Source organism: Thunnus maccoyii, chromosome 21 (assembly GCF_910596095.1).
Source record: "Thunnus maccoyii chromosome 21, fThuMac1.1, whole genome shotgun sequence".
In the NCBI taxonomy this organism is placed as follows: Eukaryota; Metazoa; Chordata; class Actinopteri; order Scombriformes; family Scombridae; genus Thunnus; species Thunnus maccoyii.
The window spans coordinates 21,881,014-21,900,514 of record NC_056553.1 but is presented as its reverse complement, the minus strand read 5'-3'; the positions used below and the strand labels follow the sequence as shown (position 1 = coordinate 21,900,514).

General features: G+C 39.8%; 1 long non-coding RNA gene across 2 annotated transcripts in view; it reads right to left on the bottom strand.

The window, feature by feature from the left end:
- Nucleotides 1-9,564: 9,564 nt before the first annotated feature.
- LOC121888263 overlaps nucleotides 9,565-19,501 on the bottom strand; it is a 30,204-nt gene continuing 20,267 nt past the window's right edge. Inside the window, exons 2-4 of one of the 2 annotated variants that reach the window (XR_006093174.1) lie at nucleotides 10,906-11,129; nucleotides 10,366-10,423; nucleotides 9,565-9,659 (exon numbers count right to left, since the gene is read on the bottom strand). This is a non-coding gene — a long non-coding RNA (uncharacterized LOC121888263). The remainder of the gene's footprint in view (nucleotides 9,660-10,365; nucleotides 10,424-10,905; nucleotides 11,130-19,501) is intronic. The other variant, XR_006093173.1, reaches the window with a different exon arrangement.

Sequence of the window (19,501 nt, the reverse complement as noted above, 5' to 3'; positions counted from 1 at the left end):
TATTTAAAAAAATATCTTTAAAAATTAATAAGCTCTCTAAAGGGACTGGTACACTATATATATTTAAAAAAAAATATTGGCAGAATAAGAGAAACTACACCCCTCATATCTTCACAAACAAGCACCTTAAAGAGAGATTGTTGGAAATGCCAACAAAAAGTTGCATCTCTAATATTAAAGCCAACTTGCTGTTCATACCAGGTCTGAATAAAGCTGCTCTGCTAGTTGTGGAATTTATGCTAACAGCACTGCCAGGGGTGAGTAGCACCAGAGAAGCTACTGTAAACCAAAGGCATAATTACCACGTTCCCACACTTTTCAAAATCATATTTTAGTCTCTCTCACCTTTACAGTTTCAGTACTAAAAACTCTTTAAACAGTGTCCTGTCATTGTCCAACTGCCAAAACCCAGAAGGGAGAAGCTCTGAGTCATCTTCTGTTATGAATGTGCGCTCACAGCAATTAATCTTTATAGCAGTGGTGAGTGATTTGCAGGCTTTTTGGGGGGACTTTTGGGTTTCACCTACAAGGAAACATACACACTGCCCTATCCTCTTGATGTAAGTTGTTGAATGCTGCCTGTGAGGAAGACTGCAGACACTAGTCAGGGCTGAAAGAAGTCCCTCCGCCTCCTCTGCATTTTTAGGCAAGAAAATAATTCTATTTTATTTACAGGTTATTCTCCTAAAGAGATGCTAGAACTGAATGTGCCTCGAGGTGAGATTGTTTTATCAACTGCTGTCTCCAAGGTCAAGAATGAACTTTAATAAATCCTAAAACTGGACTAAAATAAAGCAATTTTCTGTGTCTGTGTGCTGCGTGGGAAATGGAGAAATAATGAAAACTAATAAAAATAAATCCATAAATTAATAAATCAAAATTTAAAAAATGCAAAATAAAAATATATGCATACATTTGATTGTTATGAACCACTTAGTGAAAAGTCAGTCTTAAACATGTGAAAAAACAGATGGTATTTGGCAGGTGAGCTGAGGTCTGTGGCCACTCTGACAACACACACACAGGGAGTGACCGGCAGGTTGTTTGCCCTCGAACTGGTAATTGCTTTAGTTCCCTGCCATAAAAGCAATAAAGCCTTATCGCTAGGTAAATAAAGCTGACCCATTACCGCCAAGAAGCACCGTAAATATTTCCCAATTATCAATAATCCAGCAGGGTGGCGTCCGATATGTGCCCATTTCCCCCATTGCATCATAAAAGTGAAGCTATAGCAGCTAATAGCTGCTGGATATGATAGCCCTGCATTCCTTTCCTCTGTATGCTCAGAGCTCCTCTTTAAAAGGTGGATAACAGGAATCATTTGTGGGATGAAATAGCCTATAATGTTGAGCTGAAAATGTTCTTTCTGCACTCACACACCCTCCTGATACACATGAACACACCCTCCCTCTCTCCCGCTCAGGCTGAATGGACAGTAAACTGCTCAAGGGGATATCAGGTTTCTGTTTGTGTTGGTTCCATTGTGTCTTACACGGGATGGACATGTAATTGCTCAGGAACAATACACAGTGAGTTGGCTGAATAAACGCCATGTCATTTTGATTTGCAGAACCTTTATGTTTAGATCACGCCGTCGACTTTCAGTGGAAGATCATAAACAGGCTTGGTCACATAGCAACAAAAACCGCAGCAAAATGCTGACTCTGCCAGCTCATTTAATGCAATCATAATGTTTTCTCTCAAAAGAGCCTTACTGTTGCTACATTCTAAAAACTCCCCTCATTACTGTTAGACCTGATGTGGCCTTTTGTGTTTTCTCACTAGAAATAGACACATCCCTGTTTTTTGAAAACAGGTCTGCTGAATTTCGGTAAAAAATTCCCACCGTGGAAAAGTCTGCGGTGACTGAGAGTTGGTGAAAGTGAATGTACGCTATGGGTGGTGTAGAAAAAGCAGGCATACACGCTCTTGGATCTGTAAAAAGATATATATTTGTGTCCTGTGGAGATTTTATTGAACAATTTGGTCCACATGGTAAAGAACATTTCAGGAAATATATATTAGAAATATTTGTGCTGAAGGTGCAGAATGGAAGTGGGAATGGGAATGTACATTAGTGAGAACATTTTGGATCAAAGTCATGTTTCAACAGCCAACGAATGAGGCAATTATTACTCTGTGTTATGAATTTTTAATCCATGAAAGTTTTATATTTGTAAAGAGCCTATATGATACAACACAATACGACTTTATTGTCAGCTTACACTGAAATTCATTTTGTGTCCTTAGGCAGTTCCTTTTAAGAGGTTGACACACAGATTAAACATACAGATACACATATGACACTTTTCCATAGGTGTACAAAACAGTCATGACAATCATACATATCACATCACATCCTCTGGATTCAGATCCTAATTAGCAGCACACTGATCTTAGTTGAGCAACAGGACAGACTAATAGAAAAGCTATTCTTATGTGTGTACGTCATCCCAATGTAAAGTCTATGGGCCGAGTGGGTCTGCAGGGGCAGGGCCATTGGAAAAAACACTAATTGTGTAGTGGGAAGGAAACCTTGAAGTTAGATGACTTTTTTGGCTTATGCCAATTAGAACCATTTTGGAGTCCGGTTTCGAGTTCTTTTAATACATCCATGGTCACTCAGTAGATTAAAAGGTAGTTCGGAAGATGGGACTTCCTCTCTTTTCTGGACCTATATAAAAGTGCCTGTTTAGATGTCAGCCATAGCTCAGAACCCCATAGGAATGTGACTACATGTACTATATTTACTTCTTATTTTTCCATGCCATGTGATGGTGTCCACCACCGTAACCCTAAAATGATGGAAAGATCCACTTGCTGCCATGTACCAACCCTTTCTCTAAAATCAGTCAAAGCTTAAATTAAATAAAAATATATGGATAGTGTCAAAACATAGTGGCAAAAAATTCTTTGCATTTGTTTAACATCGTCACAAAAAAATACAACATATTGGCATTAGGAAAATGCAGAAAGTATATGAATTGGCTTTCAAATGCTTTTCACTTAACATTTTGGCACTCGGTTTGTTCTTTAGGCTGGCAACTCCCATCCAACAGGCTAAAACAAACACAAAGCAATTATTATTGACCCATTTCTGCGCTCCACCCCCTCATAAAAAAATGCTGTAAGTACAAATGCACACAACATACACACCACCAACTCCTTACACGCCTATAGATTTTTATACCAAACCTTGCACACACAGTTTTTGTTTGACACACTGTTGACTCTTCTGAGTTCCAGTTGGAGTATAAGAGCCAGGCAGCAGCTCTGAATTTTTTTATTTTCCAGTAGATGTTGGAGTTTGGTTTAATTGCTGCATGATTCATGCTTGTTCTGCATTCCCAGGGCTGTGTATTAAATGCTTCATTAGACGGGGCCAAGTGAACATTAGTTTCCAAAATCCCTCCTCGCCCTCTCACCCTCCAGGCGCTGGAGTGTGGGTGTGATGTCTGCTCCTGGCTGTCTGCCCACCTGTGTCATATGGACAGACAAAGAGAGTGTATGTGTGTGAGAAACCTGTCTAATTGTTTATTCCTTTGCTTACATGTCAGGAATGCATTGACTCAGACATATTAATTAAAGCCATTACCAGTCAGATGATCTGTGCTATGCTTTGTTCCTCCAGTCCCCGGATCCTCCTCGGGCACTTACAACTACTATACATGCACTGCTTAATGTCATGCTGCTTACTGCCCCTGTGTGCCACCCTGGGAGTGTTTTTCTGCGCTGCTTGTACAAGAAACGGTGTTGAGCAACTGTCAGAAGTAATTTCTATTAATTATCCCCCACGTCACATTAGAGGTAATCACCGTTTGCCAGTTGTTACATGTAGAGTCATAATGCACACGTTGTGAAGAAAAGCCACTGCCCTTCACTCGCTGTGTGTAAGATGTCATCATATTACAAACCAAACCAAGAACACATTTAAAAATAGCTTCCCCCGCTACAGCATCCTCCCCCTTGAAGATGCAACAGGCAGCTGAGTAAGGAATGAAAACAGATCTCAGGAAATATCAAAGGTAGGAACTTTCTGTAATTATTTTTCAGGTATAAATTAAGAGCTGTAAGCAAAACTAAACAGGCATTACATATTTACATCATGCTGGCTGCACTGTTGGTGGCCTTTTAACTGTGATGCATAATTACACTTTATTTGTCCTCTGTAATATACGATAAAGATGTAAACCAGACCCACCCTGAAACAGTGCTGAGAAACCTTTCAGACTAAACAAACTTCTCCTGAACATTTTGATAACAGAGGACATGTTACGAAGTTTACATGTTTTAAATGACACCATCATAAAAGCTGTCCCACAGATATATAAAGATACTCATGAAAGGCATGAAAGCTTATAATGGGACTGCTTATTTTATTGGTCTACAGCAGAGCAGAGTGTAAACTCGACACTTACTGTAAATCAGCCTTTATTTAACCACCAAGTTGAGCAAGATGCCCTTAGTTTAGCAGTAAGTTGGGGAGTTTGGACACAGCAAAAAATACATTTTTTTGCTATTTTTATTGCTTTTTCTTTTCCTTTGCCTAGCCACAGCAGCTATTGATGTTCCTGTTACCCGGTTCTTGCTCTGGAAACTTAAAATACATCACTTCTTCCATCAAAATGTTTTTCTAAGAAAGACCTATAAGACACCAGATAATACTTTAATGACCTGGCTGGAGGTTCAATAGCTATAACAAGTGTATAATTTGGCGACAAATAATAGAAAACCGGACATTTATTTATATGGAAATATTGTTAAGTGTTACCCTGTGATTTTAGAAATATATTCAACCTCATCCTATCATTACCATCATCATATCATCCGAAGTCCATGTGTTTAAGCTCCTGAAATTTTAATGAAACACATGTACAGGCAAGTTTTTTTTTACTCAAACCAAACAATCAGACACACACAGACAGCCAGCTGACTGAGGCAGACTGAGGGGCTGGGGCCGGTGGTTGTGTTGGTGCCTGGGGCCCCGGCGGGTTTGTTTGTGGTTTGTTTGCCGGGGTGGTGGGGGGGTGAGAGGTTTACCCACAGCGCTCTCCCTGGCACCAGTCTGTCCCGAAGGAGAAAAACCAGCCTCTGTTCCTAGACGGATGCTGCCACTTCGGGGATGTGGCAGGACAGATATGCGAGAGGAATACACAGCAGCGAGGGTTTATGAGACGGGCCTGCTGGTCAGTTGACATGTTCAGTGATTAGAACATAGACACCACAGTCATCCATTTGATGCTCCTTGGTGCCCTATAACACTTCTTTATAGTACACAGCTGTGCGGAGTGAGGTTAGAGGACAAGATTCATCTTTTGGTATTTTAAATATTCATGATTTTGCTGTAATTTGAAATTCTGTTGAGAAGTGAAACAGGAACTTCTGTTCCAGAGGTAAGTAAACCTCATTCAAAACCACATAATTATTTGATTTATACTAATGAAAATTTATACAAATCCTTCCCTAAAACCAACATCTGAGCTCACACAATGTTTGTCAAGGCAGGAAGGGTAATTTTTTTAATTCAATATACAGTAATATCGCTATTTACTCAGTATTTCTGTATTTATTGAATACCATATTCAACAAACAGCAAAACCATTGCAGGTTATTCTTCACCAGTTTGACAGACAAAAGTGTTACTGCAACATTATGCTTACATAGTGAGACAGGACAGAGAAAGCTGCATGGTGAAGACAGCAGAAATTACAGTTAAAAGGTTGGAAAGATAACACACATACATATTGGGGCGGCTGTGGCTCAGGAGGTAGAGCAGGTCGTCCACTAATCGGAACATCAGCGGTCCTCCAGTCCGCATGTGGAAGTGTCCTTGGGCAAGATACGGAACCCCAAATTGCTCCTGATGGCGGTGCCAGCGGCGTGTGAGTGTTTGTGAATGAGCATTAGATGAAATCCAGATGAGCAGGTTGGCAGTTTACATGGCAGCCTCTGCCATCACTGTATGAATGTGAGTGAGTGGGTAAATGTTGACATGTATTGTAAAGCTCTTTGAGTGGATGCAGCCCATTTACATATCATATCACAAACACATTCATTTCATATTAAATTCTTGTTAATAAAAAATATATAATATTGTAAACAAGTCGTAAAAAGCATTTAATTCATTTCCTGCTAGCCACAGTAGCAAAGAAGCAGACTGATCCATGATCCAAATCCAATTTAAGCAAAACCTTGAATTTATGAATTATTTTGTAATTAGTTAATCCATCCACCCATCCATCCATCAATTTTCTGCCGCGTATGTGGGTCCAGGTTATGTTAATGTGTACTCTGTTATATTACTAGGCATGACCTGTATGACAAATGTATTAAATTGCATTCAATGTGGAATTAAAAAGGTCTTAAGAAGTCTTAAATTGAATTTGGTGAACACTGCAGAAACCCTGCTACAAATGTATGTAAGATACAGCTAGTTGCCTCAGTTCTAGATCCCAGCTTATGAATCAGCTGGGCCAATATTATTGGCCGGCTTGAGCTTATCACGATATGTCAGTATTGGTATAAATGTCGATCGATAAGTCTGGAATCAGATCATCACTATGATGACAGTCTACACACTTTCCCCTGAAACAGAGCTGACTATATCACTGGAGCGTAATGAAATAATTTTCATGCTAACAAGCAATCATCACAGGTAAGACATTTACTTTATCTGTCCCCGCCATGTTTCCTGTTTTAGTTTATTGGGTTCAGATTTGATGCTGCTGTTTCTGTAACTTGTAATGAGTGGTTGTTGCTGCTCCTGCAGGTGTGTGACTGTGTAGTTATTAGGCAGTGTCAGGCTGTTTTACTGCTGTGTCCGGCCGGCTCGTTGATTTTTTTACTGCTAGTGTTTTGTTGCTGAGTATCTGTATGTATAGTTTAAACTTAATGCTGCTGCTTTTGTGTATGATGGCTGATTTAACTTGATTTTCGATTTTAAGTATTTTGACAGTTGCCTAAAAATACAGTATCTAACAACTAATAATCTTGGACATAGGGCCACCTGATTTTCTCTGCGTCCACCCACAATATGATTTCTGGCAACACTACTGGTTTAGGTAAGAAAAAACATTCCAAAAAATCCATATTGGGTGACATCATCTTCTGATTTTTTCTCATCTCAAATATAGACATTGGTATTGGCCTCAAAAATCCAGTCCCTGTCAGCCTCTATTAGGTTCACTCAATGTAGCAGTACAGTAAGAAGTAGGATCTACTGGGGATACATGGACAAAATCAGTGTTACTTAGCAGACGTGAGGAATAATGTGTGCAGTGTGTATAGCTTGCGTCTTCACCACATTAAAATCATCAGCTCTACAGTGTGTGTATGTGAGAAAGTAGGAAAAAAGATTGTGTGTGTGTTTGACTCCAGCTATTATCCACTTGGTCTGCCACCACATGATTTATTATTCTGTCTCCAAACAGAACCAGACAGGGCTCCACAAAATGGGCTTCCTAGTAATTGTCTTTTAGCAGGGCGAGGCCAGGAGTCAGCTTCAAAATATAAATAAGCTGTAATAATGGCTTTGAAAACACAGCGAATTACAAAATCGACTTATCACAGAGGCAGAGAGATCATATGGACTGCAGCTGAGACAGCAACGTGAGAGGACAAGCAATGCAAGCGAGGGTGAGAACAAGAGAGACATTTGACTTGAGGGGAAAAAAATGGAAAAGTAAAGATGCGCATAAAGAAAAGAGAGCTTGTATTGAATGACAGAAAAAGCAGTAAAAATTAATTTATATTTCAAAGACAAGAGATTTTGTTCTTTTTCCCATCTCAAACTCCTCTAAAACTCCAGCCTTGACCATAATAGGAACAACCTTTATGTAAAAGTTTTGATCTAAAAAAAAAAAAAAGAAAAGAAAAGAAAAGAAAAACATTCCCTTTTTGGCCTGGATTTGACCTGCCAAGTCAGCGTTGCAGTCACAAATCAATCTACAGAGGAGCCTACTGTATATTACATTTTCAGACCCTGACAAAGCAAGCTTTCAGTTTGTTGAAGAACTGGAAATATGAGTCATAGGTATTAACAAGGTCTTAAAAGAGAAATATCACATGTGTGAAAATGAGTCAGAGAGCAGTTTAGCATAACCCAAACAATAATTATTATGATTTATAACACAAATGTGGTCCAAAAGCATCTTTTTGACATTCATATTCTAACACAGTGGGAACGTGAGTGTTTTCTCAGTGCTTTGGCATATTCCAGGAGCTTTATGTTTTCATGTCAGAACCTTGTGCTATAACTCAAATTTTAGGCACCAGAAATCTCTTATTTTCAATGTCAGTTAATCTGTATCTTTATTATTCTGCATGGAAAGTGGGAAATTCATGTCTGACAAACACTGGACTGGCAAAAGCTTAAATGGGTTGGCCTCTGAGATGTTGCATTATACTGGTTTCAATTGCCTGTCAAACTGAACTTTTTCAATAGTCATTAGGAATGCTTCCTCTTTGGTGACCCTCTGACCAGTGGTGTTCCCCAAGGCTCCATTCTTGGCACCTTGTTCTTGTTGTTGCCTGTATTTATATTCTAGGGCTCTACTGGAATATCTTTGCATGATTTACAGTTCAAAAATCTCCTCATTTATCTTATACTGATGCTTTACACAGTCCCTCAGTTCAGCCTCTGTCTGAAACAAGCCGTTTGAGCTCCTGTCTCTTTAAGACCCCTCTCCTGATGAGTCCACTGGGTTCTGATTGGCCAGCTTCCAGTGGTTCCAGGGGCTACTTAAATAAACAATAGTAGTGGGATTTCACTTTTTTTTCCTCTTTACTTAAAATGGAAACTTCTCAAATACATCTGTACGGCCATTTGTGGGTATGCATGAACAATCTGACATCATCACAAAGAGGAAATAGAGGTAACTTTGCAAACGAAGCATTCAAAGCAAGTTGAAGCCCTGGCTTTTGATTTGGAGAGAGAATTTTTACATGCATTCATCTCAAGCTTTGGAACCATGTTTAACATAGACATCCAACATCATAACAGTATATAAATAACAGAAAATCACAAAAAGTATCGTATGTCCCTTTTAATATTAGCATTTGGTTCATCCCCACTCTATAAGATAGTCTTGCTCACCACAAATAACAAACTGGACCCAGAAAGTGGGTGTAGTTTTTGACAGTGACAAGGATCATCCAATCATGCTTTCCCCAGATGAGAAATACCTAAAAAAAAATAGTAATTTGCGATTAGCTCACCAGCTACAGCAGTTCACTAACTAGCAACTTGGTTTGGCTCTGCAGATGAGATGAGAAACTTTCAAATTCAGTAACAGATGAGATTCATCACTTCTCAGAAACATAATCTTTTTTTAAAAAATGTTTAATTTTTTTTCTATTTGTTGATGTTTTAATCTATTTAATTCTGTGTACTTTTTACTTTCTTTATTTTATTTAGGCCTCATTATAATGCTGAATTGTTTTCATCTTAATTTTCCCATGTAAAGTTTTTTTTTCAGTAATTCAGTAAGCAAGTTGTTGTACAAATAAAAATTTATTGTTATTATTACATCTTACAACTGAAATAACATGTTCCAATATCCCTGATTGGTGACATCCTCCACTGCATCATGCCCGTGGGCCCCAAAGTTCAAAGCATCCGACGTCCTGACAGTTTGGTAAAGGCAGATCAAAGTTGTTACCTTGGGATGGGTGTGGATAATAAATAAAATCAATCACACAATCATCGTTTTACACACCTGCTCTGTTGTAAGCATGTCAATCAAAACACACAGTTAATCCCTGCATTTTAACACACTTCAACAGCTCTTGTCTGTATGGCTTCAGAATAAAGACATCAGTCAACAAAATTAGATAGATAGATAGATAGATAGATAGATAGATAGATAGATAGATAGATAGATAGATAGATAGATATACTTTATTGATTTAAATTGGGAAATTCTTGAATAAACACACACAAACAAGAATATAGAGATAAAGTGAGGAACAATCAAAACACACAACAGGAGCTGCTGCAACAGGCTGCCACCCAGCACGTCTCCATCTTGCATTTCAAATTATTGTGTGAGAGATAAATATCCTTAACAAGAGTTACTATTTTAAAATTTTTCTTTCAAAAACTGAGCATATTTCAGAGCTGTATCTGATATCACTCAAGCACTTCCATGAGGAAATAGGGTTTACAAACATTTATTCAAACTAAAGAGCCCGAATTTCTGGCAAAAACTGCTACATTTTTCATATTTTACAAATAAACCAATCATGGTAGTAATCTTTTAGACCAAACAAGAGGATATTTTTGTCATTTCTGCCAAATAAATCAGTTTTCAAAAGTATGCACAAGTAATTACATCTCATTTTCCGTTTCAATCATGTTTTGCTTACCTAGTGAGAGTTTTGGTTTCTCCCTTTAAGCTGTGTCCTGGGGCTACGCTGTGCCATCCTGTTTGAGGAGGAAAATTTTCTAATTCAGGACCACAAAGTCAGTATTTACCCAACGTAGCGGACAATTAGCCTGATGCTGACATGAGCCAGCTTTTTTCTCCTTTTTGGACTGGGCAATGGACTCGTTAATGTTCTGTTAATGTGAGTGTGTCTAGGCATTAATGGCACATTAGCTAAAGTCCAATGCAAAGGTTAAAGCAGCCCCCCCCACCACCCTGCACCCTACTTTTACAGTCTTGTTTACTGTCAGTTCAAATGACATTTGGTGCACCGTTGGTATCAAAGAGTTTTCCATGTCATGGCTCATCCTGTCTTAGGAGAGGTGAAGCAGGTTCATGATTGTTTTGTTTTTTTTGTTTGTTTGGGTTTTTTTTTGCTTGTCTGGAAAAAATTTCCATTGGAGAGAAGAATGTTGGGGGAATAAGTTGAGAGACAGAATAAGAGAGAAAGAGGGAAAGAGATGGATGACAAATGACTTACGAGGCGAGAGGAGGGCAGGAAAAGCTGCTTCCTTCCTCCCCTCCATCATGATCACCCAGGGGCCATGGCTGTTGGAGCTGCCTCAGTATTTTTAGCACTAATCGGAGGGGAAATGCCACCTCGGGATCCTCAGGGGTCGTTGGGGAGCACAGAGGGAGCAGTCCAGCGTTTCCTGACCCATCCGGAGCCACACTGACAGGGACACCCAGGGCCGACCTCGGGCCCTGCGGGACACCACAGCCAGGGTCAGAGAGCACAAGCTATGAGTGTGTGTGTGTGTGTGTGTGTGTGTGAGAATGATTCAGGTGGGCCAGAGCTAGAGAGACCCCTGAATTATAGATATTTAATGTCTCTGGGCCCTTTGTGAGCAGTTTTATGGGGTCAAGAACATTTAGCACTCCTGTGAGGGATGAAATACATTTTTAGGTTTTCTGTGCTGGAGGAGCCTTTTTCTACCTGCGTGTGTGTTACTGTATGTACAGATGCATATACATGTTTCACAGCAGTGGTGGAAGAGCTATTCAGATCCTGCATTCAAAATTATACTTATGAGAAAGTAGCAGAAGTATCAAAAGTAAAAGTACTCAATATGCAGGCATAACGGCTCCTGTTGGTGTTAATATGTTGATGTTGGATTATTACCAATGCATTAATGTGTAAAGAACATTTTAATGTTGTAGTGAGTTAAGGTTGAGCTAATTTGAACTTTATCTCCACTTGAGTAGTTGAAACTATAGCAACATCTTATATTTTATCTGCTGATTGTATGTTTTATTTGCAGAATATAAGGCTACTATTGTATTTCTTTATTTTGACCCATTATCACATTTAAATATAGTAACGACACCCAAAATGGCATTCTTTTAGCCAGAAATTCAACAATATTTCCTAATGTGATCCAAAATGTGCACAAATTGAAATATTTCCAAATTTTAGGTTTTTGTACAGTTGCAACACATTTTTTAACATAGAGTCTATTGTTCAAACTGGACTTTAAAGTGTTTTTAAAGTGTTTTTTATCAATGCAGAATAGTTTAAAATTGGGTATAAAGACTCATTATGTGGGTATGCTTGGGCAGCTTGCAACAGTAGTGGAGTAAATGTACTTAGTGTGAGTGTTCATCTGTGGCTTAGAGAGGAAGAAGTAGCCAAATAAAAGAAAGAAAGAAACCAAGTTTAAAAAAAAAAAGAAAGATCAGTTTTATTGCTTATGTATCTGTCTGTGTGGACAACTGAAGATAGAAACATTTCAACATAATTTGAGTGCTCTTTAAATTTCCAGCAGACACTCTCATTAACCACCGTAAGAAGTGGATAATCTTACAGTTCACTGTAGCCACTCCACACCTCTGTGTCCTCCACCTCATTTATCTTTGCCATTTAGCTCTTTTATGAATCAACATTTCCCCCAGATCAGGTCTCAGTGAGGGCATCCCTCTGTGGTTCCATATACCGCTCTAGTCGTGTTTAGACGTAATTATTCCCTTCGAGTTCAGAGACCCGGGCATGTGGAACTGAAAACCCAAGATTTAAAGTGGCGCTGGCAGGACAAGACCTCCCTCTCTGCCACCTTTTTTTCCCCTTTCAGAACATCCACATGCATGTAATCACACTGCAACTACGCAAACACAAACCCACAGATCATCAATCTGCTACAATACAAACTGTGGAAGAGTAGCTAATCTTTAATCCAGATATTGAAAATTAGAGGCAGACTCCTTTTCCGGCTGGCTGGATGTCTCTCTCTCTCTCTCTCTCTCTCTCTCTCTCTCTCTCTCTCTCTCTCTCTCTCTTTCTTTCTCTCTCTCTCTCTCTCTCTCTCTCTTTCTCTCATTCCTTTTTTTCTCCCTCTCTCTAAATGGAGAATCCCTCTCCCAGATCCTCTGGTTAGGAAAATGTTTAGCGGTCAAGCCTTGCTTCCTGTAATTACTCCATTATTCACATCCCACTGGTGGAGAGAGACAGTAGGGCAGAGGGCACCCGGGCTTTACCCAGAGTACAACAGGGAATTCAGCGCAGAATGTCAGACATGCAAACCGTGCATTCCCAAACACACTGTGACACACACACACACATACACATACACATGCAACGCTCAATCAAAGCGGCTGCAAATGTCACTGTAGTTTATGCTTGTTTTATGCGGCACTCAAATATTAAGACAGATTGATGTGAGGCCCAGCTGCAAAATGACTTTGGTTATGTCTGATCTCTAAAGGATAACCCTCCCATACTCACTCACTCACACACACACACACACACACACACAGTGGTCATGTCAGTGTAGTTTTAATGGAGTGGTCAATCAGACAGAGTGAGAGCAGCCAGCCGAAGCAGCGAGGCAGCTTCTCTATTGAGTTAGAGCAAGCATTAGCACCAGGCTTGTCTCTCGCCTTAGACTCTGTCTCCTCTCCGTGCGTCTCTATCTGCAGTACAGTACAAAGGGGGCCGCGCTGTGGCCCCCGCTACCCAATAGCAGTGACTGATCATAACCTAATTGGATTGATGTAACTTGTTTTCCAGCCCATTCAATCTAATTTGCCTGGAGCCAGCCACACAGAAATAATTGTCAATATGATCCTCTCTTTTGCTCTGTCTCTATCTCTTTTTTCTGTGGATTTGAGGAGGAGGATGTGGGAGCAGGATGAGCGGCTGAACTGTGCAGGAATGTACAGCACTCAGCAGGACGACAAAATAGACAGGATGGATGACGTGTGCAGATGCAATTGAGTTTGAATTTAGTTCAAGTTTCTGAAAGCTCTGGAAAGAGAAAAGATTTTGTTTTTAAGCCTTTTGTAAAACTTTCTGTTGCTTTTGCTACAACACCTTTCATACTGATGACACATGGACTCAGGTCTAAGTAGCTGTGCGTGGTCTCTATAGGTAATATTTTTATATATCTTAAAAATGACTAGATCAGGGTCTTAGCTTGCTGATCACATCCATTTAATATCCATCAAATATCCTAATAGCTGGTGTGAAGGGTAACTTATTTGATTTCAGTTACGACTAAGTGACTGAAGTATCTTCACAAAGATGATTAGTGTTGACTTATGACTTATCACATGGTTACTGGTCATAGCTTCAGATATTTTGAGAAGCAGGACTTCAGATACCTTTAGTTGTATCTTTCCGTTTAGTTGTTATGACCTTTGATCCTGAAGCAGATATGACTCCTGTCAAGTTCTTAGTTGTTATAAAGCCACACTCTTTGCTGGACACACTAATAGACCTTTCATACTGGAGACGCTCACGTCCACTGAATGCACACTCAACCTGCATTGGAATCATTCATGTGTGACTTCTGTCACAGACCAATCTCTGGTCATCATCAATTTCAGGACTGCAGTCTGCAACTGTATTTCCATGCATGTTACTGCTAAACCATAGACCTACACAGAATTACATGAGATAAGTACCAAATAAAGTTAAGTTCTAGTTCTCTCTGCACGCTTATTCATGCACTGTCTGAGTCTCTCTCTCTGTAGATGAGCCCGTGAGTCTGTTCAATGACATTTAAACATAAGTAACATTAAGATAAAGCTCTGTTAGTCTCTCTTAGTCTCAGATTGGCAGGAGGGTTTAACCTGGTTATGTAAACCCACGTCACTGGTCTGACTGGGGTATAATTGAGACCCTGCACTTTTGCCTTTTTTGGCTAAAGAGTAGTTTGCAGTACAGAGCAGTGGATTGAAAACACACAATACCTCAGATTAACACATTCAGATGCAAAATGCACGGCATCACGCAAAACATTCACCTTAGAAATGAGAAATGATTATAACTGTCACAGGAATAACACACCAAGGCACTTATGATCATTTTGCTTTTAAATGATATATTTATATATCTGAATATATATATATTTTAAAGTAATGAATGCAAATACAATACACTGTTTAATACACTGTTAGGGGTAGGGTTAGGGTCAGTTTTGTGAAGGGTACATGTAGACATTATAGACAAAGTTTAGCACTTAGACTTGACATGCAACTTACACTTTTTGACTTAGCTGAGACTTGAGACTAATATATAAAACAATGACTTTGTCCCATCTCTGGAAATCTATGTCCGAAGCGTGTAGTTTAGTGACGTCATGTAAAATTGTTTGTACATAAAAATGTACACCATTTGGTGCTGCAAATGTGGAAAACTGCCAAATTCAGTAGCTCTCTCCTCTCAGTGACAGTATGTTTCATACACACAGCTTTATTGTATGAGGAAGGAGTGCACACCTTTATTTGCCATATCCCTATCTTATCTTTATTTTTGAGTGGAGCTTCGTTTTCACTACCACTTTCATTATGAACAGTTTCAAGGAAACCAGCTTATTATAGATTGGGTGCAGAATACTTAGAGACGCTGATAATTCCCTCAACTTGACCCCAAACTCTTACTTGAGTGAGAAAGAGAGATTTAAAGACAGCAAGAGACAGTGTGAGAGACTGTTTTTACATGAAAGAGCCAAGAAAGCCATTCAGAAGATAAACAGTCCAAAACATCCTCAGAGTTTGTCCTCAGTCCAAATCTATTCCTCATCCAAATCCACAGTCAAAGAAAGCACAAGCCTAACATAATCACAGAGTGCTCGTATAAATTAGTAAGCACTCACCCAAACTGTTAAACTCTGGATGACATCTGTGAGCATCGTTAAATGCTCAGCATATAGACAAAAGAGCTTTTCTTTTTTATGTGTGTTTACGCAGGGTGTTGGCATATGTATGTCTGCGTAAACAGACGAGACTACTTTAGTGTATATTCAACAAGGTCAAGGGGTTACAGTGAAATGCACTTGTCAACAGTGTTGAAGGTTTTTTTTTTCAGAGGTGTAAAATGGTGGCTGGCAAAAGTTGACAAAAGAAACTGATCTGTGAGCACTCGAGTAATGAAGTATCTCTCGCCACAGCTTTTGTGCGGAGTCTCACAATGGTCCGTGTGATATGGATCCCTCTCAGACAGGCAAAGTGGCCACCTATTGTGAGAGCGGAGCATACAGGATCCGAGGCGAGCCTTTCTGTTCAATGCGTCCAGAGTAATTATGATATAATTTTTCTTCAGGATTTCAGCAAGTCTTCTCACTTTACTCAAAGGGCCTGGAATTGGGCTGGAGTTAGGTGGCGAAAGCTCTAATGCTGCAGGGTGTCGGGATTTCACAACAGCTTTCTAAAACCCCCTTCTGGGAATTTTTGAGCAGTTTTATATTCTGTGTTTTAGCAGAGACTCGTGGAAATTCATGCATTCTGATACAGTTGACTTGTTATCCGCTACAAGCTGATTTTGTGCACTGATGATAATAATAAAGTTGAGAATCTCCACATATGGTTTGTGATTGTTATTGGTTTGTAACCAATAAAGGCTTCTATTCTGCTATCTGTTTTTTTTCTATGTCAAGGGGAAGGTCCAAAGAAAATATTAATAGTATTATGGAGGGTCTTGCTTTCAAAAAAGCATAAAAATAAAGTTCAGTCCCCCTCTCTACCTCAATCATTTATGTGCTGTCCCTAAATGAAAAACAAGAGACTCAACTGTCTAAGGACTTGACTGCAAGCGCATTTTTGCGGGCTGGCAAGGGGTGACCGTGGCCACTGTGGACTGAAGCCTGGCCACCCTATTGGCCACCCAAGTCGTAATTGCCTTTTTGGGGTATTTTTTCTTGGGCAGAATAATGGGGGGTTTTTTTAGAGGCGGAACCATTTATGTACAGCTGCAACACACCTGAAATGCATTTTAGGTGCGCACACACACCCACTTAGTGCGTACCAAGCCCTCAGGCAGTGTGGCAAGCTTTGAAGCCAATTTGACATAGTGGCCAAACTGTGGAATTACAACTTCTGGGTCCTACAGGGGCCCAAAAAGCATTTTTTCCTGCACACAGTGGATACATTTTTTTGAGCATCACAAACCCCGCAAAATGACTCTTTTCACTCTCAGAATTTGATCCATTCGGTCTGATAACATTTGGAAAGTCTAGAACCGTGAGCAAAATCCAGGTAATTTCTTTACAGCGGGAAGTGGCTTTTTTGGCTACATGTGTGTCTGAGCAACTTTCATAGGAATGAACAGGGCCCCACCTCCAACGCACGAGTGCCTCTGGAGACTTGACTTTACAACTGGCAAGTCTAATAAGCCAACAAATGATTACAGAATGAATACATGAATATAGGTAGAATACAGGTAAGCTATTAATACCAGAAGGAAGATAGCTTTTCAATGCTTTTAATTATTCCATTTCTGACTGTATCTATTTATGTATAATGTTTTGACAGGCTCTTTCAAATAAAAAAGTTGAAATTTAAAAATAAACTTCATTTTAGGTATTGGCCCATTTTAGCTTAATTGGCTAGCTTAAATGGGTCATGATTTACAGTTAAAATGGGCCACATACACACACACTCAACTTCAACAAGTGCAAAACAGGTGTGTAGGTCTAGATACAGTATGTGTGCATGCAAAATCTTAACAATCTTTTTTAAAAGTATGCATTGCAGACAGTTTGGCAGGAGGACAGGCAGAGAATGGAAAAGAGAGAGAAGAAGAGAGAAGAGAAAAAGACAGGGAAAGGAAGGATGATCTCAGAACAACCAGTGGAGAAAGGACAGAATGAGCGGTGCCATTTATGAATACCAGTAGATAGATGAAACCAAATGTTTGCTTTTTTAGCAAGGGCTTGGAATATTTCAAAGACCACTTTGCAAAGGTGCATTAGCAGTAAAGTTGCTGGCTCTGGCTACGCATCTGAGAGGAAGCAATACCTGCCAGAGGAATCTGAGGAAGAACTGGCCAATCTTATCAAGCTCCTCTCCAAAAGAGGTTTCCCCCTTACCAGAAGAGATGACCAGGGAATTGGATTTAATTATGCAAAGACCAATAATATCAAAGGCTTCTCTGAAGTAAAAGTCGTTGCTGGTTCCAAATTTTTTTTAAAAGGAGTCCAGACCTCAGCTTTAAGAAGGGCTGAGGGATTCAGAGGCTCTTTCAGTAGCAAGAGCAGCAGGGCTGAACTCTGAGGTGGTAGGAAAGTGGTTTCAACAGTATGAAAACCTGCTGGAGGAACTTGAAATCAAAGATGTTCCATCACGTCTTTGGAATTGCGATGAGTCTGGCTTGCAAGACCAGTTCTGCTCCACGTATGTGGTTGGGGGGTGGGTAAGCCCTGTGTAGAGGTGGCTGCTGGGGAAAAAGGAGAGACCATGACAATCCTTGCAGCCTTCAATGCAGCAGGAACATTTAGTTGCACAATGGTCATCTTTAAGGGGAAGCGACTAAGGTGTGAGTGGCTTTATGGTTGCACACAGTAAACAGTGACCCGTTCCTGGAGTGGTGTCAGATGTTTACAGAGCAGCTGCCAAGAGATGACCCAAGGATGGCCACAGTAGCCATTTCTACAATATGGACTTCATACAACTGATAAAAGCCAAAAAAGAGCACAAAGCAAGAGCAGCAAACACTCCTGCATGGCCTGCCAGTGTATGGTGATGTGAATGACTCAAGGGCCACGGGTGTGCTGTTGTCAGTGCAACTCATGGTACCACAAGAGCTGTGGACAAGATAATGGCATCTGTGACGATGATGGTTACATCTGCAAAGACTGTGTTAGAAGGGAACGCAGGACAAGACCTAACAAGACCTGACTAGATCAGATGTTAAGACCCAGCTACAGGAAAGGTTTTGTTTTGTCTTTTGTCAAATATGTTCTAATTTTTAACAAAATGTTTGACACAAGCATGCACCTACACACAGCTACATACAGCCCCACAAAGACACACACACACACACACACACACACACACACAGAGAGAGAGAACAATCATACTTTTTCCACATTTTTTAACAAATAAATATTTAGGAGACCCATGCCAATTTATAAAAATATCATTAGATCTCATGCATAGTTTATTTGATGGTCTTATAAATCATTTACCAAAAAGTGGTTCATTTTAGCTGACTCCACCCCTATGAATCTGTCTGTCTCTGTATCCCTGATGATACAGTGATAGAGAATGAGCTCATAGTGCTGCTGAGCACCATAAGCTGAGCTGCAGCAGTAATACTCTGTAGCTTGGGACACTTGTACTTTGTACCTATATTGTAAGCTTCTTTGTTACTTTATCTGCAGGAATAAGAAAAAAAATGTTGGATAGACTGAATATTGTTTGATCTGTTCCACCACTGCCTGAATTCCAAATAATGTAGAGTTATATGTTGTAGGCACCTACTGTGGCCCCTTATTTTCTAGTTAGGTTGCATTTTTATGTGTGTATAATAGTGATTTCTGCGCCACCCCAAAATGACCACTGGTCCCATCCTAGCCACCTTACTGAAAATTGCCTGGCTGTGCCACGGCTTGACTGTTGCCCAATAGTGAGCAAAATCTGTTGCAATGTGTCCCAATATAATTCAGTTGTGTCAATATTGCACTGTGCTTAAATAAACAGCACAACATTCCCTGAGGTTGCAGAAACTAAAATACAGCAGTCACTCAGTTATATGATGTTATCAGAGGCACTAACATGCAAACTGACATCATCCAAAATACTTTGCACCACAGAAAACCAAAATGATATCATCCACCTTGTTGACACCCATATGAGCTGCT